The sequence below is a fragment of the Neopsephotus bourkii genome, unplaced genomic scaffold, assembly GCF_033783945.1.
Source record: "Neopsephotus bourkii isolate Nb327-2 ecotype Australia unplaced genomic scaffold, CSIRO-AGI_Nbou_v1 NB_1574, whole genome shotgun sequence".
NCBI classification, from domain to species: Eukaryota; Metazoa; Chordata; class Aves; order Psittaciformes; family Psittacidae; genus Neopsephotus; species Neopsephotus bourkii.
In genome coordinates this window covers 3,692,417-3,706,627 of record NW_026902050.1, presented here as the reverse complement: position 1 = coordinate 3,706,627, position 14,211 = coordinate 3,692,417, and the positions used below count along the sequence as shown (strand labels likewise).

The window sequence follows — 14,211 nt, the reverse complement described above, 5'->3', positions numbered from 1 at the left end:
GCTTATGAATGTACCTGTTAAAATTTGGCTCTTTCTTTTCACTTACTCAGCTAAATCTTACTTCCAGGCTCTTTTTTCTATCAGTCCTTGCCCTGGTGCCAGACCAGCGTTTCCTTCATGTGCCTCTGGCATGGCTGTATAGGGCAGCTGCACAGCAACCCACATGAACATGCCATTAACATCTAATTTTTCTCCCCAGCCATCACTTGCCCACACCAGGAGGTGTAGTGACTTGAAAAGAGTGTTGAAAGACAAAGGTGGAGAACGGCACAGTTGTGTGAAAACAAGACCATGGTGGCAGAGCTTCACCAGTGCCTGGTGAAGTGCTCTGCCCATTCTTGGAAGGCTGCCCGTATTGTGTCGGATACACCATGCTGACCGTACCATGGCAGGCCCTGCTTTTGAGACTGTCTGTGTAACTTGGAGGGATCCTGTCTGCACTAATCACTGCCATTTTTACACTAAATTTGTTTGGCAAAGCATAGCAATTAAAGATAGCCTTGAGATTTTTAGGACTCTAAAATATTATTGTATTTTTAAGCAACAACTAAATATTACATCAAGGAAATTTGTCTACAAAGCTTTAGTGTAAATAACCCCACCAAAACAAACACACAACAAAACAAGAACCTCACACATACAAAGAGTTTAACCATGCAACTTGCTGTTTCTCCATAAGGGACCCCAGGTGTCCACTCAGCTGTTTCCTGCCTGCCTTTTAACTTTCCCTCTGTAAATGAATAACTGTCTGTCTCAATCGCCTGTGCAGATGAATACTGCTTGCAGGGATGGAAACATAACTGTGAGAGGCTGAAGAGACTGAAATAAAGTCCAGCCTTATCCAATCAGAAGGACTGTTTCCAATCATTCTGCATTCTGTCCAAAGTTTTTACCTTTGTTGCCATATTTTTGTGGAGGCTTGTGAAAATAAACCAATCCTGGTGCCATAAGCATTTGCACATATAAACTTTTGGAAAACATACTTGCAAAAAAAGACCTTGGAATGAAGGTTAGATTTTGCAATATGGACACAATGCATTTATTTTCTTCATAGCTACCCAAGACATCAGATGTTCATGAACCTTAAGGAAGATACAAATCTGGGGGTATTTTGGCTCTGTGACATAGCAAAAAATGTTGAAACAGAAGGTTGTTTATTATCATATTTTAAAATAATAACTCAGGAGTAAGAATTAACTCAGCCTGGAACATTTCTGATTTCTTATTTGAAATTAAGCTACTGATGTGTTTCTCAAGACCTGATCAAAGCACAGTTGCCTGGCATGTTAACTAGGGAAGAAATGTTTCACTTTATTGTAGCTTGTTCATCCTCTGGGACAGCTCAATGGAACTATGTCAGGAATCCACCATTACCTCGTGTGCCCAGGACTTGCTTTCCTGAAGTTCAGTTCTGCTGTGGGACTTCGGTGAGGACACTAACTCCTGATCCTTGGATTTCAGTCACAAGGAAGCACTATAAAAGCACATGAGATTAAATCAGCAGCAAAATGGAATTCTTAAAAATACCTATCTCAATTCCAAGCATTATGGTGACAATCTGACTTCAAAAAAACCTTGCAAGTGGTTTATAAAGATACACATCCACAATCTATTGGGTCATGGGTATTTTTTGCATTAAGATTATAAGTGTATATGAGAAAATCTTAGTCTCAGCAACAAAATATCATTTGTAATACAAATATATATTTTAATATCATCTTCAGTGAAACTCTGCATTTCATAGTAGGTCAGGCCTTGCTGAGAGTATGATGTAGCAAAAACCAAAAACCGAAATCTTTCACTGAAGTCTGTCAGCTAATTGTACACGACTCTCTTGATGTAGGATTCAGAAAAACAAGAAAGAATGAGAATTTTCCAGCAGCTTATGTGTTTGTGCACATTTGACAAAGTTAAAGATTGAGCATACTTCTGTATGGACTATGGCGGCTGTACTCTTCTGCCCACTCAATTATAGGCTATAGGACCAAGATCCAATTAGTCACTACTACACAGTAGAACTGTTGGGTAATTCTTAAAGATAAGACGTTTCTTTGTGACAATACAAAATTAAATTACAACAACATCCAGCTAACAGCCTCCTGCTTTTTCTCTAATGTGTGCTATTGCCCCATGCGTTCTCCCAACACCCCCCTCAATGTATGTTTTTGTACCTGCATATCTAACATGATATGTAGTTGATGACTAGACCTTAAGAGTCATTGAGATGAGGTCAGTATTTGATACTCGCAAAGACCAATATGGGAAAGCAGCATCTCTGGATTTTCCTATAGCCTCTGGCAAGAAGTAAACTACAATGTTCACTTTGAACAGCCTCAGCAGCTACGGCTGGTTGCTGTCCTTTGACAATTAATCTCGGGCACTTTTTTCCAGATTTGCCAGCAATCAAGACTTGATTTAGGCCACTTCTCTTTGGCCATCAGACTATAAGGTATCTATCTGATCATTTTCTGTATCACCTATGTTTTAGCAGGCTCAAAGAAGACCCAGTTTTCTCCCAAGGTATGAGTGTGAAAACAGGGCAGTGCACTGAACTTTGCTTACTGGTGCCCTGAATCTACCCATTCAAAACAACATTTGAATGCTTCTGGAGAATGAAAACAAAACAATGACCAATGTATATGGTATCTAATCTGAAAGACAGATTTCACATGACTGGAAAACAAACCACTGAAAGCAGAGTAATGCCATGAGAACAAGCAGTTCCCCCTTTTATTGTTTTAGAAGCCACCTGAAATGGCTTGGTGGCCCAGCTAGATCCCACTCTGCTGCACAGATGAGAGCACAGCCCACCAGTAATGCAACATTTATACTTAGAGGAAATGAGGCAATTTGATCCTCTTAGGAAATGCACAAGACTCACTTTCTAGTTTAAAACCTAGAAATAAGGCAGTATAATGGACAATCTGATGGCACCTTTCTCAGCACAGTGCTCCATGGCATCCTTCTACTCTCACTTCATAGTAATGGCACCTTCTCAATGCAGACTTGACATCAGGGGCAGGGGGGGGTCACTGGGCTCAGAGATTAGGAGCACCAGGGTGCCCAAGCTGCGCACAGTTATATCACAAGTCAGAATCTCAGCTTCTTGTTTCAGCAACTGTTTTAAGTGTAAAGAAGTTTATGCGCATCTGTTTCTCATTTTCACCACAAAGTGGCACTACAGCAGTTGCCATTCATTTCAGTGTACGATGAACTTTTGACAGCCAGGTTAGTTAGTTTTTTTTTCCCTGTGCTGAGTCACCACTAATTACCCTCTGCTCATACCATAATAACCCCTATGCATATATACATATATATATACACCTACATAAATACACAAACCTAGTGGCTCAGCTCCAATTACTGTTGTACCTGGGCTATAATGTGTGGTCACAGAGACATACCTGAACTAGCACTGGTAACAGTATAACTCTGTGGAAATGCAGAGCTCAAGAAGGGCTCTGTCCTACAGGTACCTGAGATAAGAAATTTAAATCTGAACAAACACAGAGTTTGGTTGTATACCACAGGTACCAAGGCCTGTAGTGCTTTAGACTCCCCTCTGCTAGAACCACCCCTGTGCTGGCAGGGCTATCAGAGCCTGTGCAAGTGTTCAGCTGGCAAATGCCATCAGCTGGAATCACCCCAAAAGTGAGGAGAAAAAAAAAACACAAGCAAGCAATTTCTGAAATAGTCAAACCCATCATACCTTTGTCATTCATTTCCAGTTTCAAGGCTATGATCAAGCAGTCTTTTTGAAGACTTCGTCAGCAATCCCAGATTTTACTGGAAACTTTGAGCTTCCCAATACATCCACTGCAAATTTACCATCTTCCAACTACCCTCATACAGGGTAGCTCCCCTGAACTGCTAAATTACCGCAGCAAGGATTACCTTTTTGGCTTGGGCTTCGCTCTATTCTGTTACCTTCCTTCCTGCCGATAGCTGGAGATACAGCTAACTCTAGCAGTCCCGCTCCCCCAGCCAGCTGGCAAACATAATTCCCTACCAGCCTGCAGTTATCTTCTCCCTCTCATCCAAGAACTGGTTTTGGATGAGTTGTTGCCACTGAAATGCTGCTGCTCTCAGCAACTGCCTGCCCTATCGGTCAGCTGGAGCCAGCCTGGCCTGACAGGCTGATACAGTCCAGGCTTGGCTAGGGGACCCCAGCAACACAGCAGCTGTGATCCCAGTCACAGTCTCCCTGTAGCCACGAGAAAATAGCTTCCAGTTGCAGGGGGGAAAGCAGTGGAGTGAGAACTAAGGAAACTAAAAAAGGAATGGAGAAAAGGGACAGAGAGAACATTCCAGGTGCCTTCAGGAAAAGTTCCCAATAAAAGGAAAAGTTTATCCTGAAGAGAATCCAGAAATATGCTGGGTTTTCAATTGCGTGAGATGGCCCATGGGAGAGCTGCAGGGCTTGAAATGCTTCCCAAATAGCACTGCTGTTCACTTACATTTAACTATTTTCCAGAAGTCACCGTAAGCATTTGGCACCCCTCTTGGAGGCTGTCTGCTGGAGTGTGACTTTACGTGTGGACCCCACAGCAGCTGTTCAGCTGTAGCATGTCCTATCAGGCAGAAACCCCACACACAGTGCTGCAGCAAGAGCTGGGCAGCCCCACAGCTGAGAGAGCAGGAGAAAAGCTAGCCAGCATCTTCAGCAGAAAGCTCAGTGGGGAAAACCAGAACAAAAGCAGATGCTGCCCGGGAAAGCACAGCACGAACTTCACCTGGTAGCCTCACTTCTTCTACACTGTCTTATACACTTCCTTTGGGAAAGTTTTCCTTTATTGAATCTTGGAATAATCAGCAGAATTCAGAGATTTGTGATGTGTTGGAGGCATGAAATCCATAACTGCCCAACTGAGTACCAACTTTTCTTTCTCTGGCAGAGAGGGACTACTCCCACCATAATATCACACCAATATGGGTACAGTATGCTTTTGAGGAGATAAGAAGTGTTGTACAGAAGGGCTGTAGATGCTGTTCAAAGCTGCTTCATTACTGAGTTGTAAATAGGTAAGAGAGCGTAACCAGTTTTATGTTATTCATCACTCTATTGTAGTAAAGAATCCATTTTTGCTACATATGAGTAAAGCAAGTGCAAGCTGACCCTTGCTCCTCAGGACAACACAGTGTCTGAAATAAAATCATATGGCTTTGGATGCTTAGGCACCTAACTAGTAACTCAATTCACACTCCCTCTTTCTAGAGCTCACTGTTTTAATAATTCCTGTTACACTAGTAGCAATTTATCCCCAACCAGTCATTTTATAATTGCATTTGATTAAGATTCATGGTTAGAGATACATTATGATGATAGTGTTATGACAGACTGATATAATTATGTGAAAAAAAAGCTTATCTCTAAATAAGAAAAAAAACACCCACTATTAAAAATAAATGCATTAAACCTATGTATTTAAATAGAAACTATTTTCAGGTAAATCAGAAAATTTAAAAATTTAAAAAATCTAGCAGGTATGAGAAAAGATTAATATAAAGGCTACAGACACTATGAAGATAATTTAAAACTCTGTTGCTTATACAGAATTAAAGTGAAAACAGTCATATGAGGCAATAATTGCGAGTAAAATCTGAAGGGGGAGGTATCTACACAAAGTCACTGATGGCAAAAATGTGCCAATGCAGTTTCTAACACTGTCAACAAAAGATGACACAATGCCTTTTGAAAGTGAAACAGGAATCAAGAGATCTCCTTTAGGTGACTGATCTTTTGATCAGACTGTTCTGGTCTGTGAATCAGATATCAATTAATCAGTACCAAGTACTTAAGTACCCTGTAAGTAGGTGAGAAACATAACACAAGAAATGAAATATATGTTCAACTGAGTGGGGAGAAAAAGTCCTTTGACAAGTTCTGAGAGGACAGCGGCAGAAAGACAGTGACACTTTTGGGCTGGTGACCATTTTTCTGTTCAACTTCATACAGCACCTCACCAGCTAGCTACCTTTTCTGGAACTAAGTCTTCCTGCATCTCATAATTGAAATACACACTAAAATACAATTATTAACTAAGGAAAAGTGCTGTGTCTAACATACCTGTTTACTGTCCTCTGAGCTAAAGCAACTGCAATGCAGACAGTTCAGGAATATTACAGAAATTTATGATGGAGAAATACATAAGAACATGTTTGAATAGACTCTAGACTCTTACGACTGAAAATGCTCTATAATTAGTCTGAGATAGCGAGAATGAGGGAACCAACAGAGTTCAGCAGCAAAAAGTGATCTATTTGATCCCATGCCACATTCTTCTAATGCTTTAGCTTGCTCTGAAAAATATGATTTAATTTATCTGCGGTAGCAGTTTGAAATGACCAAAGTGCTTGGAACAGAAGACGAACTGTGTGGGCTCATCCTCCCATGCTGCAGTTAGAATACAGAAACACAAATGGAGCGATCTCCTTATGAATGAAATCTAAGTCTGAAACCAAAAGGCCAAATAACCAGTAAAGCAAAAGAGCCAACAGACTTATTGCTGAGGTTTATCAAGCAAGAGCAAAGTACAACTGCTTATTCAACCTCACTATTTACTTCATACACATCTGTGACATACATGACTTCACAAGTAAGCAATGTGTTGCACTGTATATATAATGAATGTGACAAACAAGCTACTCTGCCTTGCGCAATGCTCAGTAGGAAAACTTGTATTCCTTGAGATTAAACCTTCACTTGAAGTCACCCTTCAACCCACTGCCCAGCTGTATGCATTGCTAAGACGGGAGTCTGCAGGATTGACTTCAGGAACAGAAGGATCGATAGTAATCTCTTGTGGAGATTTATCCTAGGCACCACCTTACTGGCTCTTAATGGCTCCCAAGTGGTGAGGTGAAATTCTGCATGTACAGCTGACATGAGAATCTAACCTATGCAGGGCATACCCTGGCACTATGGAGAAGCAGCCTTCTGGTTCAGAGTCCTACAAAATGTTTTTCAATTGAAAACAAAATGCAGTAAGTTTTGAAAAACTCTGCTTAGATTAAAGCTTTGTATCACAACAAACTGGGCTACAAGAGAAACCTTAACTCTGAGCTAATCTGTTTTTCTGGGTTTCAGATCCCAGATGTTATTTTCATACTTTAGTAAATCTGGATGCATTGTGGACATTTGTGTTATGTAACTGCGGCCTTGCTTGAGTAATTATTTGAACTAAACAGTAATTAGCACAACCAAGTAATCGATGTGCCCATTAGACCTGTCCTTTGGCAGGCTTTCTGCCAGTTCTGGGTTTTCATGGGAAATTCAGTTTGTGGAGCCAAGCAAACCTCCTGCTCTTCACAAACCTCTGTCCTGCACTGGCCTTCTTTTTCTTAGAAAAGTGGAGAGAGATTAGTGACTCCCTGAGGTGCTGCTCTCCCTATTCAGAAAGCACACACTCACTTCTGAAATATTAAATCAATGGAAATGGCTGTAAACCTAAATGGCATCATGCCAACTTTTCCTTTTAGCTGTAACTAGCTGGCTTCCTGTAGCAGAATTTTATATTGCAGTTACATATGAGTATCACCAGCTGAAATTCTAAATGCATTTTAATACACATAAGACTTGATTTTTCCCACTTTCTGGCAAGAAGCCATAGCTCCCACAAAGTGTAAAGCTGGAGCAAAGCAACATGATAGCAGATTACTCACAAACCACCATCTATACTAAATAGATATTATTATCTTTTTTATGAATGTGACACCTTTATAATTGCATTATCCCAGATTAAATTTTACTCTGTTGGAAGATACTTCAATTTTTCTTCAATTCATACAGGCAGAATGAAAACAGTGGAAAATCTGACTGAAAGTAAGCAATTTTTGTAACCTTTATCAAACAAGGTCTTCTCAAATGAATCCCAAATTTACTTTCCAGTTTTTCCTTGAGTGAGACCACATCTAACACTTCACTTAGGAATTCCTAGCATGTGATAAATACAACAGTACAATAACAGTGCAACTACCCTGGCACAAGATTTCTTACAGGGTTTTGACCTCTCTGTCAAGCTAATTAGGAAGATCAGACAACATTAACACCACAGTCCGGTGGGATCCAGGACATGTTATTAACACCATATGACATAGGTGCATGCAGTGGTGTGAAACTCTAGAGCGTATCTCTGTACCAAACTCCACTGAGTGAGAAAGCAGCTCTAAACTTTTTCATCACCGGCTGTCAGCTGCACCTCCCGTGTCAATCAAGATGCCGTACAGAATGAATTATTCAGAATCAGCAGCCCAAAAAAAGTAGTCATCAACATCCATTCACATTTCATTTGTAACTACTAACCTTATCCTCCCAAACAATGAAGATATGCCCTCTGAAATTCTTGCAGCTGGAAGTGTGATCAAACACTAAGAGCTTCAGGAACTGAATGTGATCACCATGAGGCTGTGGAAGAGGAGAGGGAAATGACACCTATGCTCTCTCACCACTGTCAGCTAGTTCTCACACCTCCAAGGCTGGGCATCCTGCAGGGCAAGCACAGGAAAATATGATTTCTGTTCCGCCTTCTTTTGCCAGCCCACGAGATCATCTCATTAAAACTTAATCCAGTCCATCTCAGATGCATCTGGAGTTGGCTCTTCCACTGCTTCGTAGAAGTAGTTAAATGGGACCAAACACTGAAAGGACAAAATAAGAGGTGCCAGAGCAAATATTTATTAATGAATAGTCCCTAAGCATAACTGCTACACACTTGGAATCCTGGACACTGGAATGGCTGAAAGCTTGACATATTCCATTTACGGCGGCTTTTTCGTATGATGTAAAGAACAAAGGATGTTGGGGTGATTCTGCCTGCAATGGTAACTCTGCAGCAGCCAAGCTGCTGTCAGAGCAACTCAGCGGGCAGAAATGTCCAGGCAACCAGCAGAAGTGCAAGCAGCGGGGACAGAGGCACTGGGAGGTCAGGACAGGATATGAGAAAGTGAAGAGAAGCTTTGGGTGAGCTCTTAGCTGGCATCAAAAGCTGCTGTCATTCAATATGCTTTGAAGCCCTTGGTGTTCACTTTTTTTTTATTAGGAATGAGAAAAGCAATATTATTTTTACTTACTATTGCTTTGTTACATTTGCCATCTACGTTGATTCATTGTAATCCTTTTACTACAGCCATCTGCCAATTTGCAGTAAATTACTCAGACATGCTGAGCCTCTCTGGTCGCACTAGAATGTTAATCTGAACCATCTAGGCCTGCTTTTCATCAGCTGGAGCAGTGTGTGCCCTTTCATTGTCACTACTGAATACATTTCCCAAAATGGACCAAAATGAAGGACCTACTGTACAAGGCTTTCCTTTTGATATAGCAAGAATGCTTTATTCTTCCATTCTCAATGATTAGGCAGACCCTGGGATATGCTATTCTGACTTTTTAGCTCAGGTTAAATGTATTTTTAGTTACACCTTACTGTAAGTTTCTGTAAAAAAGCATCCTTTCACTTTAGTTATTTTCTCCATGTCATTACAAAGCAAGATTGTTCTCCAAAGCTTCGAAGACAAAAATGATAGTACTCTAGATATTTAAAAACATTTATTGTTCAGGTAGTTAATGAAAGTGCAGATCTACTCCTTAAGTTGAAGCTGTTCAGGGCCTGCTCTGTCTTTGCCTTCTCCCTCATTTGGAGAGACAGGTTCTGACTTATATCTGTAGAGAAGTGGGAAAGTTTTTTTTGTCATATTTTTGTCATCAGCAGTTGGAGACCATTGGGAATTGCATGAACCTTCTACAGAAAACAAAGGAGTTTTCTCACGTCAAAACACGGCCAAAACTTTGCTGCTGATTAAGCAGATGTCTTTCACATGAAGGGGATCTTCAGAGATGAAGTGGTAAGTGAAGACTGTCTTGTGCAGCAGGCATGCCAAGAACAGGGCTGACATCTGGAGCTGAGCTGTGAGGGGCCAGCTTTGCTCTGTCAGCAAAATTATATTGAAATATATGTCTGTATTCCTGCAGAATCAGAAAGCAAGGACAGCTATTATTCAATGATTAGGTCCTGCAGAGATGGAAGGGGAGACAGAAATCTTGTTTTACCTTTCTGATTTGAACTAGTTTGGTATAGGGTAGTGCAAAAGAGACTGGCTTCATTTAATTCTCAATCAACACTGAAACTCCAGTGATATTTGAATAAATTAATCCTCTACTAAGTTCCCACTCAGCACAAAGGAGGATTTTGTGCATTCTAAGGAGAAAAGCAGCTCTGGGCCAACATGTAAGATAAACCAGATTCATTAGCTATGTTTCTGTGTGTGCATGTAATGATGAGTGATTCCTGTACTAAGCAGTATCCAGGGATGCTGTCTGAGACTGGAGGGTGGGATTAATCTTTAGCTGCCTTCCACCAGCTCTGGTCAGGAGGTTCTATTCACAAAAGCATTTCACTTCCTAATAAAGCAATTGCTAATCCCGAGCAAATCGAACTGAGTAGGCAAGAGTGCCCGAGAGGCTTAGCAGGAGATGCTGCTCCACTTCATGGGAGGGATCACTGACACATCAAAGTTCTCTAAATGGCTTAACACACCCTAATGCGACACAAACCTCTGGCTACTTGGAACACTGCAAGACCTACACAGATGTACATTATGGGATTTTTAGTGTTAGCGGGGGAATAAAAGGAAACAGCAAATGCTTTCCAGCTGGCATATTTAAATGCTCTTCATCTTCCTCTGGGACATGAGCAGGTTAACTTCAGCTGATGACAGATCTCTCATCCAAATGTTGCTCCAGATAACATGAAGTTGTTATACTTACCCTGCAGTGGACCTAAACAGGGAGCATTCTTAAAGTCATATGTCTGTATGACTGCAATCATAAGTTATTTAAACATTTTAATTTTAAATACAGAAACAAGGCACAAGGTTTAAACCCATTGCCTTAAACTAATTACACACTTTGATAAAGAAAGCCTCACAAGTTCAGTACTGAGAGAGTTTGCATCTTAGAGACCAGCTGGTTTAGGTCATGCTATTTACGCCCTGCTGCTTACAATAACAATAAGAAATCATCTGGCTGCTCGAGCAAAGTGCCAGATATAGACCATATGGCAACAACACAACATATGATTAAGAATAATGTATACAAAGAAAATTAATGTCCTGCAATTGCCAGAGGCTCTCCACACACTGAAGAGGAAACAGAATAGACCCCCACAGCCATTCAGTCCCTTACATTATGTTCATTCTCACATTTTTGCTAGCTGTCAAGCTCTAAGTTCAGTTGTGGTGTTGACACGTTGGTTACCCTGTGCACAGAGGAACAGCCAGTGCTTCCAGAATTGAATCTGTACTCTTTAAGCTCATGAAATTCTTCTTCAGCAGCAAAGTCAGGACCAGATACCTGTGTGGCACCTCAAAGCCCTGTGTCAGGGAAGAGGTCCTACATCACACTGCATTCACCAAACCTGTACAGCCTTTCGACCAGTGATGGGGCTTCAGCACACACAGTGGAAACCTGACTAGTAAATTCACAGGGATTAAGAGCACTGGGAAGTGAAGCATATAAATATTAACTCGAGAAAACAAAGAAAATAAGACAAACTAGTTCTATTATTTATAAGCATTATTTTAAAAAGTTGTGAACTTTTAATCAGCATTTAAAATGGAACTTTCAGAAACTACAAAGGCTCCTGAGACAAATTCCTCTGAGATAAAAAATACAAGGTAGAAACACAATGGGTTTTAGTGTTTTCTCTAGCCTATGGAAAAGAGGCAGGTTATTTATTTTTTATTTTGCTTGGGAGTTTTTACCTTTACACTTATACTGAAGATGAAAAAAATTTCAGCAGTCAAGGGAAAATAAAGTTATAGTTTATTAAATATGGGGTTGATAAGTATGTTCCTGTAAGAAAATAAGAAGTGCATTGAAAACTAATCCTAAATGACCAAATGTTTGTGCTGGGACACACCTATACCAGCAGCCACAAGAGAGATGTGACCAGTGTATCTGCTGTGAAGGCTGGTCAGGCCCCAGAGCTGTCCAGGTGAGGCCTCTCCAGAGAATCTATTAGCCAAAGATCATCAACAAAATGGTCTGACTTATATTCACAACTTAAACTTCAGTCACAAGTCAGAGACTACAAACTGTGTTATAAACTGTCAGCTGTATATTTTCATAAACACTTTGCATCATAAGAGGTAGATAATAGAGAATGTTTTCAGCAGTATGATTTGGGGTATTCCAAACTCTGAAGCAGATGCCCACAATTAGCTGCAAAATGCCTTTGCTGCACATAATTCATTAAAACAAACATGGACTAGTGCAGATGAATGCCTTCTAACTCTGAACAGAAACTGTGTTCTAAGCTCTGTGCTTGCCTTGAAGAAACTGCAAGACTCTCTGTTGCTATGTATGTACTTTTATGTGCTCAGTAGCATTCAAAATCAGAAAAGGTGACACTGTCAAGAGCAGCACAACAGGAGCATGGCAGTCCTGTGTAGGCATGACAATTTTTAGGAAACCTCTGCCTTTGTTTCACTGTTGTGTTCTCTTCTGTGAGCAAACATGCAATACCCATCAGTGCAGCTGGGATATCATCATGTTTGTGTAACAGACATCAGTGAAAACACCCAATTCCTCCCAGGACAAACGAATACCTGTTTGCTTCCACCTACAAAGAGACTGATGCATCACTTCATATATCCTGATTGTATATGCAACTGCTGGTACAGATCTCCTCTTTCAGTGTTTTCCTAATGGAAGTTTTTCTAGGTATGATATTAACTTTTCCAGCTATTAAAAGGCAGAATCAACATTTATCCTTACATAAAAATGAAAGGTCAGTGTTCTTCTGATCATTTGTCCAAATAATAAATATAAATAAATTGATCTTAGCCTATAAAGATAAAACCACCAATTACAAGAAATAACACACTAACACACAACAAAATGCAACCCCCTGTTTATCAACCCCTTGTAGACTTTTCAGTAATGCTGTAAACTATGATCCATCATGTGCCAAACCAAAGAGCTACTGTAACTAATTCAGGTGAGGCATCCATCAGAAAATGTATGGAAAAGAACTGAAAATAGAAAACATGAAAAATTTTATTCTTTTCAGACTGAACCCACTCACATATAATTCAAAAAACCAAACTCCAAGTGGACTGTAACCAAAGTATGTAGACAGAAACAGAAAAAGCAGCAACACAGAGACAATTTTATATCTAGCAGAGTAGCTAAGATTAGCTAGCTGAAAAGGAATGTACTTCTGGGGAAGGAGCAGCTTTTACAATTACCACTTTGTCATGCTCTTCATTAAATAATTCAGGAATGTGTAATGCCATTTGTTTACTTTAAGATTAAATTAAAAAATAAATCCCCTGAGGCCAAAGCAATCACCCATGTAGCCCTATAGTTCCTTTTATAACTCCAGGGTATCAGATCTCATTATAAACAGCAACGTATTTTTAAATGGTCCATCAAAGTTATTGTTCTATTAAGTCTGACTGATGACTCCATGGTAATAAGTGATGTGCTTCAAAGAATCTGGTGTCTGCACAAAGGAAGCAGGATGAAATGGCTTTCTGGCTGTCTGGGTGAAGACAGTACCGGACATCTGAGGAACGCTAGGGAATTCCCCTCACTGTAATCACACAGGAGAGCAAATGACATCATTAAGAGAGATGCAGATGTAGCCCTGAATGGCTCAGGGGCTTGAGGTGGAGGAGAGTGCCTGGGGTGATGTTCCCAGTGCTTCACCCACTGCTAAGCACTAACGATAAGGAGAAAGGGCTGGAGCTACACTCCATTAGAGAGAGGTGGAAAGGGAGAGTAAATCAAGTTCCTAAGAGATTAGTGGAAAAGCAGCTGGGGCTGGTATAGCTGGCAGTAATGGCAAGGGAAAGCAACCCAGGCCACTGCTAGATTTGACATGACAAAAATGGCAAAGCTGACAAGGGGAGGTGTCCAAGAGCCACCTTGTTGCTGCTGTGGTGTGGGGAGCAGTTCAGCACGAGTACAGTGCCATCCTGATGGCAGTGTCTCCACTTTGCCCAAGCACTTGCCCATATTCTATGCTGGGTGCTCTGAGACACAGTCAACATGACACTCTCTTTGCCTTTCGCGTGCCCTCTCAGCTGCACCATCGGCTGCTGCAGTGGGTGCATGTCTCTCTGCCTACCTCCCAAAGAACACAAACGAAGGAGGTGTTGCTGCCACTTCTCCCCCAGCTGCTCATTTCCCACTGCCTCACATTCATGCAA

At 40.8% G+C, this 14,211-nt stretch overlaps 1 long non-coding RNA gene across 3 annotated transcripts in view; it reads right to left on the bottom strand.

The window, feature by feature from the left end:
• The window catches only part of LOC133222061 (uncharacterized), a 97,920-nt gene that overhangs the window by 27,755 nt on the left and 55,954 nt on the right, over positions 1-14,211 (bottom strand). For all 3 annotated transcript variants that reach the window (XR_009728170.1, XR_009728169.1, XR_009728171.1), the window contains exons 2-3: positions 1,375-1,474; positions 15-134 (exon numbers count right to left, since the gene is read on the bottom strand). This is a non-coding gene — a long non-coding RNA (uncharacterized LOC133222061). The remainder of the gene's footprint in view (positions 1-14; positions 135-1,374; positions 1,475-14,211) is intronic.